Source organism: Gorilla gorilla, chromosome 13 (genome assembly GCF_029281585.2).
Source record: "Gorilla gorilla gorilla isolate KB3781 chromosome 13, NHGRI_mGorGor1-v2.1_pri, whole genome shotgun sequence".
Classification (NCBI taxonomy): domain Eukaryota; kingdom Metazoa; phylum Chordata; class Mammalia; order Primates; family Hominidae; genus Gorilla; species Gorilla gorilla.
The window spans coordinates 91173304-91189993 of record NC_073237.2 but is presented as its reverse complement, the minus strand read 5'-3'; the positions used below and the strand labels follow the sequence as shown (position 1 = coordinate 91189993).

Genomic DNA, 16690 nt, shown 5'->3' with positions numbered 1-16690 from the left:
TTGCGCCACTGCACTCCAGCCTGGGTGACAGAGCGAGACTCCATCTCAAAAAAAAAAAAAAAAAAAAAAAATTTTTTTCTCTTGTCCTTTTCTGTATCTCCTGTAGCACAGGTGGTACAAAACTGTTCACAGTGCTCTGATGTTCTAGTGTTCCTATGGATTATCTACACATTTAGCCATGCTCCTCTGAAAACCGCCAGAGAACTCCCACTACACAAACACTTCATGTCAGAGGCCAGGAACAAGGCAGGGACATATTCAGAGAGTGGAAGGCCAGGAGAATCCCATTCACCCAAAACTTCCCCAGGTGTTGTCCTGAGCAGGCAACAGGAACCTAGAATGCCTTAGAGAAACCAGGTGAACCAGAGTCTTTCTCCTCTGGGAATTCAGTGAACTCAGAACTCCTCTATTCAGAAACCTTCGAGAAGGCCCTTGACCTTCAGACACTCATATTAACAAGTAGCAACTGCACCAAACAACTATTGGCTACTTGCTATGAGACAGGCTAGGTACATGAAGTACACTATTGCATTAAATCCTCACTACCCATTGAGGTATGTACTGTCATCTCCATCTTACAGATAAGTAAACTGAGGCCCAGAGAAGTTAAGATACTTTCCTGGGTTCACAAAGATGAGATGGCAGAAGTGAGATTCCCCTGGTTTGGCTCCAGACCCTGAACTCTCAGCACTACACTCTACTGCCTGAACCCCAGTACAAGCCTAGATCAAAAATGGCACTTTAAAGCACAGAGCAGTACATTCCATCCTAAGCTGAACCATAAGCTGAACCAGACAGGCAAAAGTGAAACAGGCCAGGAACTCCCTATATCCCCAACCAAATACGGATATTCACCACAACCAGAGACTTCTCCCTCACTCTTAAGCACACCACATCTTGTTGCTTATTGGCATGGCAAGTTATACATATTGCAGTCTTATATTTTAAGAAGTGACTAAACTTTACACATTATACCAAATGGAAGGTATATTTTAATCCTGATCTAATAAAACTTAGCTATATAAAATTGTATAATATCAAACAGCACTTTACAAATTTATACACTGTTGTTAAGGCTAAAATAATGCATTAATGCTGATGCAATAATTTAACATTCCATATATCCTGAACAGGCAAAATACAATCCAGAAACCATTCTTACCATCAGACACTGGACTAGATATTCTAGGAACTGAAAGATAGTGGAAAGGTACGTAAGAATGAAAAACTGGGCTGGGCACAGTGGCTCACACCTGTAATCCCAGCACTTTGGGAGGCCAAGGCCAGAGAATTGCTTGAGGCCAGGAGTTTGAAACCAGCCTGGTCAATATAGCAAGACCCCCATCTCTACAAAAGAAAAATTTTAAAATTAACCGGGCATGGTGGCATGTGCTTGTACTCTCGGCTACTCAGGAGGCTGAGGCAAAGGATCGCTTGAGCCCAGGAGTTTGAGCCTGCACTCCAGCTGGGATAGCAAAGCAAGACTCTGTCTAAAAAAAAAAAAAAAAAAGAAGAAGAAAGAAACATTTAAAAAAATCTGCATGTTTTTGGCCTACTTATAACCCAACAAAATTAACAGCCTGTTGGCATATTCTTTCACTCCAGTTTCTCCCCACTACTACCCAAAGGAAGAATAAGATTTCTCTAGACAAGCTCTGAATGGCTGGGAGGGCTGTCATTGCCTGAGTAGTCTCTTTAACAACTGAACAACCTCCATTCTTTCAGCCAGCTCTCACATGACACAGTTTCTAAACCCTTCATAATCCTAGTCACATGCAAGTTCAGTCACTCTCCCCACTGCAGAATGGTGGGCCCAGATTTTGAGTACCACAGTTGAAATAAGGTATGAGGACAGCAGATGCAAAAAGAAAGGACCTTAATTCCATGAAGTGCTTTGTGCACTGTGGGCCCAAGGTAAGTACTATTAAACACTTTTATGGATATCATTCAATTAATGTAGCCTTTAAAAATAAAAAGAATTGGTTAAATATTTAAAGATGAAGGTGGTATCAGACCACCCAGTGATTTTTGTCATGCTGGGATAAAAATTCACAAAACATTTTAAACTCTATTAGAACTAATATAATTTATTACTGTCCATAAATATTTATGTGCTGGAAAGAGGATCTAGATTAATAGAGCTGGGTTACAGGGTTCGGTAGAGTAAAAATGAAGAGATTGGAAAAGAAAAGAAAATACAGACAAAAATACCAGCTTTTTCAGTAAGAGTTCCTAATCCCCAGAAATGCTAAAGAATACTATTTTTAATAGAAACTATTTTGAAACATAGTCCTTAAACAAGTCATGTAAAAAGATTTTTTTCAATATCAAATGTTCTGCTATGGAGAAAAAGTAGCTGCTCTAGCTCTTAGAAGAATGTATTTCACTAGCCCAAAGAAATTACAGATACAGACTCCTCAAATCCATGAACAGAAGGGACTCTAAATCCAGTCCCCACTTCCTATAGGAATCCCCTCTATGACACTCTACAGAATTATCCAGTGATGATTTGAAAAGGCCCAGATATAGTTAATATTGTTTTAAAAAACATACGCACAGCAAAACAACCAAATGACCATCAACTGATGAATGGATCAACAAAATGTCCATCCACACAGTGGAATATTATTCAGCTGTAAAAAGGAATGAAGTACTGAAGTACCGACATGCCACAACCTGGATGAACCTTGAGAACACCGTGAGACGTGAAAGAAGGAAGATACGAAGGGCCACATATTCTATGATTACATTTACATGAAATGTCCAGAATAGGCAAATCCACAGGGACAGAAAGTAGTTGCCAAGGACTGGGATAAAGAGAGAATGAGGAGTCACTGCCAATCAGTACAGGGATTCCTTGAGGAATGATGGAAATATCCTAAAATTATACAGTGGTGATGGTTGCACAATTCTGTAAATATACTAAAAATCAATAAATTATATTATTTTAAAGAGTGAATTTTGTGGCATGTGAATTATATCTCAATAAAGCTGTTACTTTAAAATCACTCTCCTTGGAAATTTAGCACAGTGTTTCTCAAAATGTAGTCTGAGAACCACAAGCCCAATAAACAACGTTGCAGGTTGGGGGTGGGCTGGTGTGAGTGGTGCCTGTTAAAAATGCAGATTCTTGGCTGGGCGCGGTGGCTCACACCTGTAATCCCAGCACTTTGGGAGGCCAAGGCAGGTGGATCACGAGATCGGGAGATCAAGACCATCCTGGCTAACACGGTGAAACCCTGTCTCTACTAAAAATACAAAAAATTAGCCGGGCATGGTGGTGGGTGTCTGTAGTCCCAGCTACTTGGGAGGCTGAGGCAGGAGAATGGCATGAACCCAGGAGGCGGAGCTTGCAGTGAGCCAAGATCGCACCACTGCACTCCAGCCTGGGTGACAGAGCGAGACTCTGTCTCAAAAAAGAAAAAATGCAGATTCTTGGACATGGAAGGATAGCAGCCAATAATCTACATTTTACACAGGATATCAAGATAATTTTTATGTATCTAGTGTTTCTGAACCAATGAGCTACTTAAACCAACTCTTGCCATCACAAAGGCATGAAAACAAAATTTCACTGGTCAATGCATATATAAATATTAATACAATCAAGGAATAAATATTTAAAACGAAAAAAGGCGCAAAGTGAAAAGCTCTCTTGTATTATAATCTGGCAGAATTTAGATTCCAGACCAGAGTGAATTGTAGCCACAAATGGGGGTATTCTCCACCTACAGGAACAATGTTGCATGTTACTGGTATCTATAACTGAAGCTGTTTTTTCCGTCCTTCAACTTGAAACAGCATTCCCTGCCATCCCTATATAAACATCAGAAGATGTTCTAACATGTAATGAAGTTTTCACTCATTCTTTCCCAATATTTTGACTTTGCCACTACAATTAGGTTGAATTGGCTGGGCCAGTGGTTCAAACACAGACTACTGGGCTCTAAGAATCTGCATTTCTAACAAGTTCCAATATTAATATGCTGGTCCAGAGACCAAACTTTGAGAACAGGCTTAATCTAACTCTGGTCTCCTCCCAACCAGTACTATTTAAAATCCACTGTAGAGTTCAGTGATGCTAAAAATGGCTGCATCTGGCAAATTCTCTGGCCACTTACTGCAGGGCTTCCTGTGTAGGACTCTTGCTGTTAAGTACATTGAGGAAATTCTCATTATTGAAAACTTGTATATGGGTGATTAGCAGGCCTTTTCCTGGCAACTCCAAGTATAAGCAGGCTTCCTTATCCCTCCCCCAAATGCTGGCCTCTGTCTGATCTTACAACTCCCACTTCCTACACTGCACCAACCATCTTTCTGTCCTTCTCTGTAGGACACTATACTTCCTACAACAGGAAAAACTGTAGGAAGGGCAAGAGGTCCCTCTGCTCCTGTCTTAGGCAACTACACTTCCTTCAGCCAGAAAGCAAGACAAGCTCCTCCACCCTAGGATTTATTTGGTAATCATGTTCCCGGCACTGCAGCTGTGCAGATGAACTCGGCGGGGAGCACTGTATCTAGGGGCAAAATAAATTCAAGTATAAACTCAGAGGATTGCCAAGGCCAGTAAATAAATCAATCAATAAAAATAAATAAATAAAAGGCATTCAGATCTCAATATTTATATTCTAGTTCTTTGTGGGAATAAATATAGAACGCACATTTCTCCATTCAGAGGAAGATCCAGACTTTACACACTGCAAATGGGTGCCCCTTTCTCTCTAAATGGTTTTGAATCCACCTCATCAAGGTTTAAAATATACTCCCAGCACCAGATTCTACGTGGTAAACTGAACATGTATTCAGTTCGTCCTTGCCAAGACAAAATATTTCAACAAATTCCTAGAAATTGAAAAGCACCTGGGATTAAGGTAAGAAAATGCATCTGGTATAGCTTAAATATCTTTAGATCTTCAGGAGCTCGATCGTCTTTTAAATTTAAACAGGCAACTGACACTTAATTTGTAGGTCATATTGAAATGAATTAGGAAGTTTTAAAGGTAAGTTTCAACAGTTTATTTTCCTTTAAGATTCCATTTCTTATAAAGGCTAAGGCATATATGCTGAAGAAAAAAGTGTAAACCTAGAGAACAAATACAGAACTACACCAATACAGAAGGAACCTAAGGGTATGTTTAAAATGCTTGCCATGAGCTGGTTACATGGTGCAAATACTACATAACATTACAATTCGCCATGTGGTGTAAAAAATAGGAATTTCTAAAACCATCATAAGAAAATGACTAGGCCAGATGCAGTGGCTCACACTTGTAATCCCCGCATTTTGAAGGTCAAGGCAGGTGGATCACTGGAGCCCAAGGGTTCAAGATCAGCCTGAGCAACACGGCAAAATGTCATCTCTAAAGATAGTACAAAAAATTAGCTGAGCATGGTGGTGCGCACCTGTAGTCCCAGATACCCAGGAGGCTGAGGCAGGAGGATCGCTTGAGCCTGGGAGATTAAGCTTGCAATGAGTTGTGATCATGCCACTGCACTCCAGCCTGGGCAACAGAGTGAGACACTGTCTCAAAAAACAAAAAAAAAAAAAGAGAAAGAAAATGATTAAACACAGCATATACAGTAACCATGATATTTCCAGAACCTGAAATACTCTCTTATTAGAAAAGATGTTATGCCATGTTCCAAAACAAAAAAAAATTTGTTATAAACTAACAGTCAAAGTCCTTGGGCATCCACTTGCTCAAACATGACCACTGAAGGATCTTGACTTGGCCAAGACTGCAGACACAGAGACTGCTGCAGACAGGACACAGACAGATCTGTGCTATCTGCCACTAGAGAGCAACTGCTAGAATGTAATGCTGCTGCTTTTTAAAGTGTTAAGTTATTTGATAAAACATAGTCTTCTGTCATGGTCTTGAGTTTATATTCTGTATTTAGTATAAATGTCCATTTTCGTGGTCTGGAGAGAACAACCCATTTCTCCTTTGATGTGCCAGATCCTAAACACCAAAACAAATCAGGTCCGTATCAAATCCTAGTCATCACTCTTTCTTGAGGTAATATCTTTTTCTTAGAAATCCTCATATTTAAGTATGTGAATAAGGTAATAAAATATCATTATTAAACACCAATAGGGAATTTACTGCCTATCATAGGAAATTCCTTGGTAGAAGACACTTCTTATACCCTATCAAATAGACTAGATTCATGAAAAATTTGTATGAGAATCAAGTTAAAACTCCAAGGCTTTTAATGCCACCTACTTACTGTTTTTCAGTGACAAGACTAATGATGTAACAACAAAACCTACATCAGCTTGTATCTGTGGATAAGACAGTTGTGTGTTTTTAATGCTTTGTAAAAGAGATGGGAGTTAGTACCCATTCTTGATGAATAATGTAGGTTACGCTCATAAAGATAAGGTAAAAAAAAAAAAAAGTTGACTGAAAGCATGGATTATCAAACATGGGGAGAATATTAAAAGGCATATTCTAGAAGTTGCTTACATCCTCTAGAGTACACTGTAACTAGTTCCCAATTAACATTGTACATATGTATATGTTAAAAACGAATATGGAACAATAAAAAGTAAAAGCGAACAGGCTAGGCGGGGTGGCTCACACCTGTAATCCTAGCACTTTGGGAGGCCGAGGTGGGCAGATCACTTGAGGTCAGGAGTTCGAAACCAGCCTGGCCAACATGGTGAAACGCCGCCTCTACTAAAAATACAAAAATTAGCCAGGTGTGGTGCCAGGTGCCTGTAATCCCAGCTACTTGGGAGGCTGAGGCAGGAGAATTGCTAGAACCAGGGAGGTGGAGGATGCGGTGAGCAAAGATCATGCCATTGCACTCCAGCCTGGGCAACAAGAGCGAAACTCCGTCTCAAAAAATAAATAAATAAATAAATAAATAAATAAAAATAAGGCAAAAGAGAACAGACTAGGGAAAAAAGGCAGGGGGAAAAAAAACCTTCTAAGAGTTGTAAAATTTAAAGATATGTTGACATTTCTTTTACCAACGACTTTATAATCAGATGCCCAAATGCAAAAGAACTGCTCTAAAAGTATATCACATAGCACAGAAACCAGGGCTTTTTGGAGGCCTAGCAAAAAGATGACAAAATCAAATCAAGAGAATACTGAAGAACTATTCACGTAAAAAGTACTATTTAAAAAAACAAGTTGGGCCGGGCACGGTGGCTCACGCCTGTAATCCCAGCACTTTGGGAGGCTGAGGCAGGCAGATCACGAGGTTAGGAGATCGAGACCATCCTGGCTAACACAGTGAAACCCCGTCACTACTAAAAATACAAAAACTAGCCGGGCATGGTGGTGGGCGCCTGTAGTCCCAGCTACTCAGGAGGCTGAGGCAGGTGAATGGCGTGAACCCGGGAGGCGGAGCTTGCAGTGAGCCGAGATCGCGCCACTGCACTCCAGCCTGGGCGACAGAGCGAGACTCCGTCTCAAAAAAAAAAAAAAACAAGTTGGATAAGTCTCTTGACTTGTTAAAACACTACAAGAAAGAAGTAAAAGTTGGGGGAAATGATTATGCTAGAAAAGAGCTGAGAGGCACTTACCGGGCGGAGTGAGAAAACAAGCATCCAGAAAGCCTTAGTCTTGGTGTCATTTCAGAAACTCTGAGGCTGTCCCGCTGCTGCTTTTCCAACCTGCTCCCTAACCACAGGTAACATTATCTCCATTTCCCCACTCTCAAAATGACCTACTCAGCGCCAACAACCTTCGCCTTCACTGCACGTAGCAAATTAATCGTCTTTTTTTTTTAACATTACAAGACATGCTTTGCTTAGTATATAAATTTCTCAGTCTACATAAAATAGTATAATTATATTAAACAACCAGTCAGAATTACAACCACTGACCCAACTATGTCCTAATTCTTTATAACCACTGTGATGATGACTACACAATCCTGAGAAAACCTGCAGCAGAAACTAAGGTTGAAAACTAGTTTCTGAATACGTCTGAGTTACGCCTCTTATGTAGGCAACTATTTCATCCTTTTTGCTGTTTTTTAAAAACAATTTTTACTTGTAGAAAAAGTGTTTCTTCTCATTCTGTCCGAAGATAGAAAGAGAGATCCTATATTTTGCCATTTGGTATAAATCTCAATGTAAAATAGAGGTTTATTCTCAAATAGCATGTAAGTTACACGCTTTATAAGTCAAGAAATAAAAAACATCACTTTTCAAAAGAATTACTCAACAGAATTAATGGCGGTCAGGCTGAACAATGGTCACTACGCCTGGAAGTGGAAATAATCACTGCTGTTAGGAAACAGGCCTGGATGTCGTTTTTTCTTCACTCTCAAGGAAAGGCATAATGATCTCTGATATTAATCTGTTTATAAAATTTATACTAGACAGAAGAAGACCAATCGTCCATTCTTGACTTTTTTTTTTTTTTTTTTTTGAGATGGAGTCTCGCTCTGTCGCCCAGGCTGGAGTGCAGTGGCGCCATCTCGGCTCACTGCAAGCTCCGCCTCTCCGCTTCACGCCATTCTCCTGCCTCAGCCTCCCAAGTAGCTGGGACTACGGGCGCCCGCCACCACACCCAGCTAATTTTTTGTATTTTTAGTAGAGATAGGGTTTCACTGCGTTAGCCAGGATGGTCTCGATCTCCTGACCTCGTGATCTACCCGCCTCGGCCTCCCAAAGTGCTGGGATTACAGGCGTGAGCCACTGTGCCCGGCCCAGACATTTTCATTATGTGGAAGAGCTCCACCTCTGACATAATTTCAATAGTCTAACCTCCAAGCACAGCCTCCCAGTCTTCCTACTCTTTCTCTTGCTTACTTGCCAGCTCTTTCTTTTTTCATCGAGACTCCAGTCCCTTAGCTTTAACATTTTCTCCAATCCATCTGCTTCCTCTGACTCTATGGCAGTGGTTCTCAATTGGGGCTGATTTTGCCCTTCAGAAGACATTTGGCAACGTCTTGAGACATTTTTGATTATCACACTGGAGAGGTCTGCTACAGGCATCTAATAGGCAGAGACCAGAGATACTGCTAACATCCTACAATGCACAGGACAGCCCCCCACAGCAGAGAATTATAAATGTTTCAGAAGTAGAGACTCCCTGCTCTATGGTCTTCTTTTCTTTCTTTTTTTTTTTTTAAGACAGGGTCTCATCGCTGTGTCTCCCAGGCTGGAGTGCAGTGGCGCCACCACAGCTCACTGCAGCCTCGACTTACTGGGCTCAAGCTAATCCTTCCATCTCAGCCTCCCCCAAGTACCTGAGACTACAGGCATATGCCATCATGCCTGGCTAATTTTTGTATTTTTTGTAGTGGCAGGATTTCATCATGTTGCCCAGGCTGGTCTTGAACTCCTGGGCTCAAGGGATCCTCCTGCCTTGGGCTCCAAGGTGCTGGGATGAGTGAGCCACAGTTCCCCCAGCCTCTATGGACATCTTTAGAATAACATAGTTCATTTCTTCAAACACTCTTGGAACATTTTAACCTCAAGTCTCTTGCTCTTTCATCCTTCTGACGGAACTTTTATAAAACCAAACCTTTAAGCAATGGAATCATCCACCTTCTGTACTTCTAAACTACTAAGCTCAACAAAAGCTGAATAAATATCACAATCACAAGAATATCTGACTCTAGATATTCATAGACTCCAACTTTGGTGGGACACCAACTTTCCTGGACAGGCAACCCTTCATGTTTCTCTCTAGTCTCCCCATCAAACCCTGTCCTTTTCCCTCAGTGATTATTCTAAACTTCTACCAACTTTCCTCAATCCCTATCCCAACAAATCAACGCAATGTCAGCAAATTCACCTGCTGCACTTAAGAACTTTTGCTCCATCACACAAGAACTTCCACACATTTCTTCCTCATCCCACACACTCCCTCACGTCTGTGCCCACCCTTCTCCCCATCCCTCCCAGGAGAGTGGAAGAAGTGTCCCTCATGCCCTGCATAGCCTGAAGGTGGCCTCTGCTCTGGAGATCGTCTTTTGGTGGCCTCTGGGACCTTGCTTCATCAATCATCCAGCCCTCTAAATCCTTGACCTCAGCATCTTCCTGTTTCCAAGTCCTTTCCACCTCAGAAATGTGAATGTTCCAGTCTCTTCTTACAGGAAAAACCCACAAATGAACAAAACCCTCCCTTAAGTTCACATCTCCCTCTAACTCTTCTTTATCTCCTCACAGCCAAATTCCTTAGAAGAACTGTCCTCGACCGGGCACAGTGAGGTCAAAAATCTACTCGGCATCCTGAGTGTTTAAGAAGGCAAGAAATTGTGTAGTACATTTTTAAAATTTCTATCTCAAAGAGTCAATATAATTTTCATTTCTAAAGAAGTAAAGCTCTCAATTGTAAAATTACCCATTCCCTGAGGACTCCAAACAGCAGGGTTTTACTGCACAATCTTGTTTGCCATTTATCTCATTCTTAAAGGATGGGGTGTGTGTGTGTGTGTGTGTGTGTGTGCATGCGCGCACGCAGGAAGGATCACAAATTAAGCTTTCCAGGTGTTTTAACTCCAGGAATATGGGAACTTAATAAAGTATTAAAGATATTAAAAAGTGTTAAATCATTTGCGTAGGTGAACAAACTCATAAAATTGTGTGCAACTATTGTAAAAAGCCTAAAATTTGAGCATTAGTAGAGTCCTTTAAGAAAAGTGCAGGCTTTGAAGTCATATTCAGACCTGAATTTAAATCTTGATTTTGCCATTTAGTTAACTGTGAGTTTTTAGCAAGTCAATTTCATATAACCGAAACTCAATTTCCTTCTCTATAAATTGGGGGTAATAATTCCTAACTCACGAGGTGGTTGTATGAAGTAAGGAGAAAACATATGCAAAGTGTTGAACACAGTACCTGGGATAAAGCAGATGGGCCAACAGTAAGCAACTATTATTATACCCTAACCTTATTCTACTTTGTCCCCCAAATATTGGAAGAATCTAATCTTCCCAATTAGCAAGTCATTGGAAGGCTTCCCAGACTTATACGAAGCACAATATACACTATTCAAAAATGGAACAGACTAAAAGTATTTTAAAAATACAAAACCAAACAATCAATGAGATCAAGGATTTCAGAATTCTGCTTCTCATCCCATATACTCAGCATCTATTCTGTCTGGTTTTGTAATAACCCATATTATTTATCAACCATATGAACCCTATTGTTGTTTTTTTTTGCGATCTAAACATCCCTAGCGGGTTATGTTACTTATTTTGAGGGCTACCTTTGCAAGGGTAATTGTCATCATTGCACGAAAACCAAAAAGAAATCAGGTACAAGGGGCATTTTATGCAATGCTATTAACTGTTTCATGCATCTCAACAGTGGATTGGATCCTAAGTGGATCTTTTATTATCACAATAGATAATCATAATCACATTACTGTGCCACCCCCTCCCCGCCCATGCATGCGTTAATGAACAAAACTCCAGACTAACAGTATGAATGTTCTATAGGGACACCAAAACTCAAAATGTGGTGCTCTCAGTAAAGATCCTCCGGGGGAAGAAGAGGCGGATGGGTTTCACTGCAAGTGGAAATGAATCGAATCGAAACTGTTCTGCCTACTTAAGACTGGAGATGAGCCCTGTGGGGCTAGAAGCCGAGACCGGCAGGTGACCGAGGGCCTGGAGGGAAGAGACGAAGCAAGAGGCACCCAGAGGCTGAGAAAGGTCTGTGCCGCCGGGCAGAAGACAGCCAGAGCCCGTGGCCACCTCTACAGCTGAGGTGGTAAGATGTGACCGCTCCGCCCAGTCCCCAGGATGGGTTTCAGCCCCAGGAGTCTGGGAGAACTGAGGAGGGGATGCGGGTCCTCGCTGGTCGAGCAAAAGTGAGGGTAAGGGAGGGTTCCCCGTCGCCTTCAGAACGGAATGATGCTGTCCCCGCCGCCATCCCGACGCCGGAGGAGAGGAAGGCAGGGACCCAACAGGGAGCGAACAGGTTACCTGTCTCAGCCGCGTCCCACGGGTCACCACTTCCGCAGACTCGGGGTTACTACGGGCTACCCGGCACGCGCCGGGTGACGTCATCCACACGCGCCCGGGGCCGCATTCTGCCTGGCCCGCCTTCCGCTAGGCCTGCCCCCTTAGGATGTGAGGGCGAGACCGCCCGGGGGAGATCTGCGCAGGCGCGGAGCTGCCGCGGTCATAGGAAGGCGCGAGCAGCTTGGCTGGCTAGGGCTTGTAGAGTTGCCCTGGTACCCTACTATTCCTAATTGCAAAATCTTTATGAAGCTTAAGAAAAAGATCACCAGCCTGGGCAACCTGGGGAGGCCCCGTCTCTACAAAAAAATTAAAAAATTAGCCGAGTGTGGTGGCGTGCACCTGTGGTCCAGCTACTATGGAGGCTGAGGCAGGAGGATTGCTTAGGTCCAGGAGTTCGAGGCTGCAGTGAGCTATGAACGTGCCACTACACTCCACCCTGGGCCACAGAGCAAGACCCTGTTAAATAAAATTTTTAAAAAGTTACTGAAATACAGATGTGCAATTTTATTCCTTAGCCTACTTTCACCTCTGCTGCTTGTTCACATATTAATTCCACCACAATTTAAGGTCCTCCTGTGTGCCAGGCAAGCACCCTTAACAAAAGCTGGGGAAACAACCAGGAACAAGACAGACGCTGTGCCTTCCCTCATGGGGATTACTTTCTAGTTGAGAAAGCAAACATTAAATGTAGAAGGAAAGGCCGGGCGCGGTGGCTTACGCCTGTAATCCCAGCACTTTGGGAGGCCGAGGCAGGCGGATCACAAAGTCAGGAGATCGAGACCAACCTGGCTAACACGGTGAAACCCCGTCTCTACTAAAAATACAAAAAATTAGCCGGGCGAGGTGGCGGGCGCCTGTAGTCCCAGCTACTCGGGAGGCTGAGGCAGGAGAATGGCGTGAACCCCGGGGGGCGGAGCCTGCAGTGAGCCGAGATCGCGCCACTGCACTCCAACCTGGGCGACAGCGAGACTCCGTCTCAAAAAAAAAAAAAAAAAGTAGAAGGAAAATAAGTTGCTGAGAAATTAAAGGAAGACAGGTGACCTTTTGATTTGAGATGTCAAGAAAGTGCCCTCTGAAGAGGTTCAGTAAACTGAGAAGCAGCCAACTCTGTGGAGAGCTAAGGAAAGAACAGCCAAGAGAAGAATCTACATGTGAGCAAGCAATAGGGAAGGGGCAGAATGTGGTGCCTTGGAGAAAGTGAGAAAGTACGTCATGGGAAGAACAGAGGATGAGATCAAGAAGGCAAGGAGAGTCCCCATCATGCACAGACTCTCTGGGTCCCTGTGAGGAATATGAGTTTATTCGAAGTGTAAGGGGAAACTAGTGAAGAGTTATCAACACTAGATCCTGTAAGTGACAGGATCTAGTTTTATAACATCACCCTGCTAGCTGCTGTGTATACACGAAACTTTTGAGAAACAATTTAAAAGGATGCAAAGAGAAGAGCTGCTTTTGCAATGAGCAGGTAAGAAATGATAGAAATGGACAAATTTCAGGAATAATTCTGAGGTAGATGTGACAGACTTGGAGATGAGTTTAGTTAAGGGAGATAAGGAAAAGAAAAGTGTCAAAAATAATTCTTAAATTTGGGGCCTAAGCAAATAGCTGGATCATATAGCTAAAACAAGGTTTGTTTCACCTCCTTTCAAACTTGATTTCTTTGCTTGTTTCCAAGTCAGTCCTCTAGGTTCTCCTGTCACCTATCTTTCCTCAGTTTCTATCACTGGCTTCCACTTTCCCTTTTCCTGAGCTCTTTTTTCCCTTGGCTTTCTTAGGCTCCATCAGAGGCTGCAAACCCCAAAGCCTACAGCAGCTGGGCAGTTAACACAAAGGAGTGAAGCCCGGGGATACAGACTGTGGTGATCTGGAGCTCGTGGTCCCTACCACAGCTCTGTTGATTTTTGCCAACCAGGAATGCTGACCCGGTGATGTCACATCCCCTGCTTAAAAGATAATCGAGGGCCGGGTACGGTGACTCACGCCTGTAATCCTAGAACTTTGGGAGACTGAGGCGGGCAGATCACAAGGTCAGGAGTTCAAGACCAGCCTGACCAATAAGGTGAAACCCTGTCTCTACTAAAAATACAAAAATCAGCCGGGCGTGGTGGTGGGTGCCTGTAATCCCAGCTACCCAGGAGGCTGAGGCAAGAGAATCGCTTGAACCCAGGAGGCAGAGGTTGCAGTGAGTCAACATCACGCCACTGTGCTCCAGCCTGGGTGACAAAGTGAGACTCCATCTCAAAAAAAAAAAAAGAAAAGAAAAAAAAACACCAATCGATATACAGATATTTACATGAAATCTCACAAATTTTAAACATTGCTCACTAATTCACATTTTATTAAACTTCTGTTTTGGACCAAACAAAACACATCTGCTGTCCATATGAGGCCTGCAGGCCTGCACAAACTTTGCCTCCTTGATGTGTATTTTCCCAGGGTGGTGACTTTGTCTCTTGTCAGGTGACTACCACCTGTAAGTTTGTAAGCTGACAATTCCCAAGTCTATCTTTCCATTCAGACCTGTTTAAAAATTTCTTATTCAGGCCGGGTGCGGTGGCTCATGCCTGTAATCCCAATGCTTTGGGAGGCCAAGGCGGGAGGATCACCTGAGGTCAGGAGTTCGAGACCATCCTGGCCAACATGGTGAAACCCCGTCTCTACTAAAAATACAAAAATTAGCTGGGCGTGGTGGCATGCACCTGTAATCCCAGCTACTTGGGAGGCTGAGGCAGGAGAATGGTTTGAACCTGGGAGGCGGAGGTTGCAGTAAGCTGAGATCATGCCATTGCATTCCAGCCTGGGCTACAGAGCAAGACTCTGTCTCAAAAAAAAAAAAAAAAAAAAAAAAAACTTATTCAAATATCCAGATTCCACTTAAACATCGGGCTAGCATTTAAAAACCTGAACTCGTCCTCTGTCCCCACCCCCAAACCTGACCTACTCATGTATTTTTGTCTGAGTTAATAGCATCAATATCCACCCAGTCACCCAAGCCTGAAATCCAAGATCATCCTAGACTTGTCCCTCTTTGTCATCCCACAGTCCAATCAGTATTTATCACACCTGCTCATCACCTCCATCCTTAATAACTCTTGCACTGGCTCAAGACTTCATCTTTCTTGGGGAACCTCAGTTTTCTCACTTATAAAATGAGAAGATTGAACTAGAAAATTCCTAAGATGTATTTATTTCCATCTTTATAGCCACCAAACATGTCAGAATAGTTGCCTGGAATTTGGGGTTTTATCTTATTGGGTTTTTTGTTGTTGTTATTTTGCCTGGCTATTGTAATGCCAAGGATACTGTGACCAGGTTGACAGGGAAAACTGGACTTGATAGAAATAAATACAAAACGAAATTAACAGTGGCAAAAACTGAACACGATTTAGTTATAAAATTAAAACTGACTGAAAAATAACTGCTGATTGGTAACATTGAAAACAGGAAAAATTGGCCAGGCGCGGTGGCTCACGCCTGTAATCCCAGCACTTTGGGAGGCCGAGGCGGGCGGATTACGAGGTCAGGAGATCAAGACCATCCTGGCTAACACGGTGAAACCTCATCTCTCCTAAAAATACAAAAAAAAATTAGCCAGGCGTGGTGGCAGGCACCTGTAGTCCCAGCTGCTCAGGAGGCTGAGACAGGAGAATGGCGTGAACCCGGGAGGCGGAGCTTGCAGTGAGCCGAGATCGCGCGACTGCATTCCAGCCTGGGCGACAGAGCAAGGCTCCATTTCAAAAAAAAAAAAAGAAAAGAAAACTGGAAAAATTGAGAAAAACAGACATGGTAAAATGTGTCACTTATTTTAAATTGATGAAAAAATCAATAAAATCTTTTTGACAAGATTTAGATCTACAAAGTTTCAGCGGAAAAACAACTGGTCTTGGTTAATTAACCACAAAAGAAAACTCATAATGTCAGAAACTCTAATGACTATAATTTGTCATGAAGTCAAAAAATAATGCTAAATTGTAACTTCAATGGGAAGCTTACATGTAAAAGAACTGGAAATGATTCCAGTGAAAATAATTCTAGTGAAGTAGAAAAATGAGAAACAGTTATATAAATGTTATGTAACAGTTTGTATGTAATATAAAATTTAAAACATAAAATATTAAAATGAATTTTTTATAAATTTACAAAATGAAATTTGCTCCGGGACATACTTTTATTGATGCAAATCATTGATGCAAATATAATTTTGATTTAAATGTTCGTGTTTATATATACAAAATCAACACCTCACGGAGTCAAAGTGACATGAGTCAACATCTTGTATTCATTTGGTTACTCCTGAGAATACTAAGTGTTCCACTTGCAAAACTTATATTGATGAGTATTCATGTCGCAAGCAGAGATATACCCCTAAGGTCTGGGCTTAGGAATGTGTACTCCCTAGTGGATATGATTTCCATTAATGGGTTGAGATATGATTTTCATTAGTGACTTTTTTCCCCTCTGATGCTGTCAGCTCCATGAAATCTACTCATATCCTCACAGAGATTTAGTGCATTGGATTAAAGTTCAAAAGAATTTCTGACAGAATTAGCCCAGATGAACTAAGTTCAACAGAGGAGAGGATGAGAGAGATTGCTGGCCGGTCCTCAATATCCAGTTGTTGTTGTTGTTATTTTATTGTTGTTGTTTCATAATACTAGAACGCTCACATTCTAGGTAATAAAATATCTTTATCTAATTCTAACATGGCCACCCAGAAGAAAGACAACATTTTTCAGCCTCCCTT

General features: G+C 42.1%; 1 protein-coding gene across 16 annotated transcripts in view; it reads right to left on the bottom strand.

The window, feature by feature from the left end:
- Positions 1 to 11995, bottom strand: part of AOPEP (aminopeptidase O (putative)) — a 362088-nt gene extending 350093 nt beyond the window's left edge. For 10 of the 16 annotated variants that reach the window (XR_008668203.2, XM_055349956.2, XM_063696575.1 and 7 more), the window contains exon 1: positions 11908 to 11987. The gene's annotated coding sequence lies outside the window, so the exon portion shown is untranslated. Of the gene's footprint in view, positions 1 to 5403; positions 5522 to 11907 lie in introns of all 16 variants that reach the window. The other 6 variants (XM_055349961.2, XM_063696576.1, XM_063696578.1 and 3 more) reach the window with 2 other exon arrangements.
- Between the last annotated feature and the right edge of the window lie 4695 nt (positions 11996 to 16690).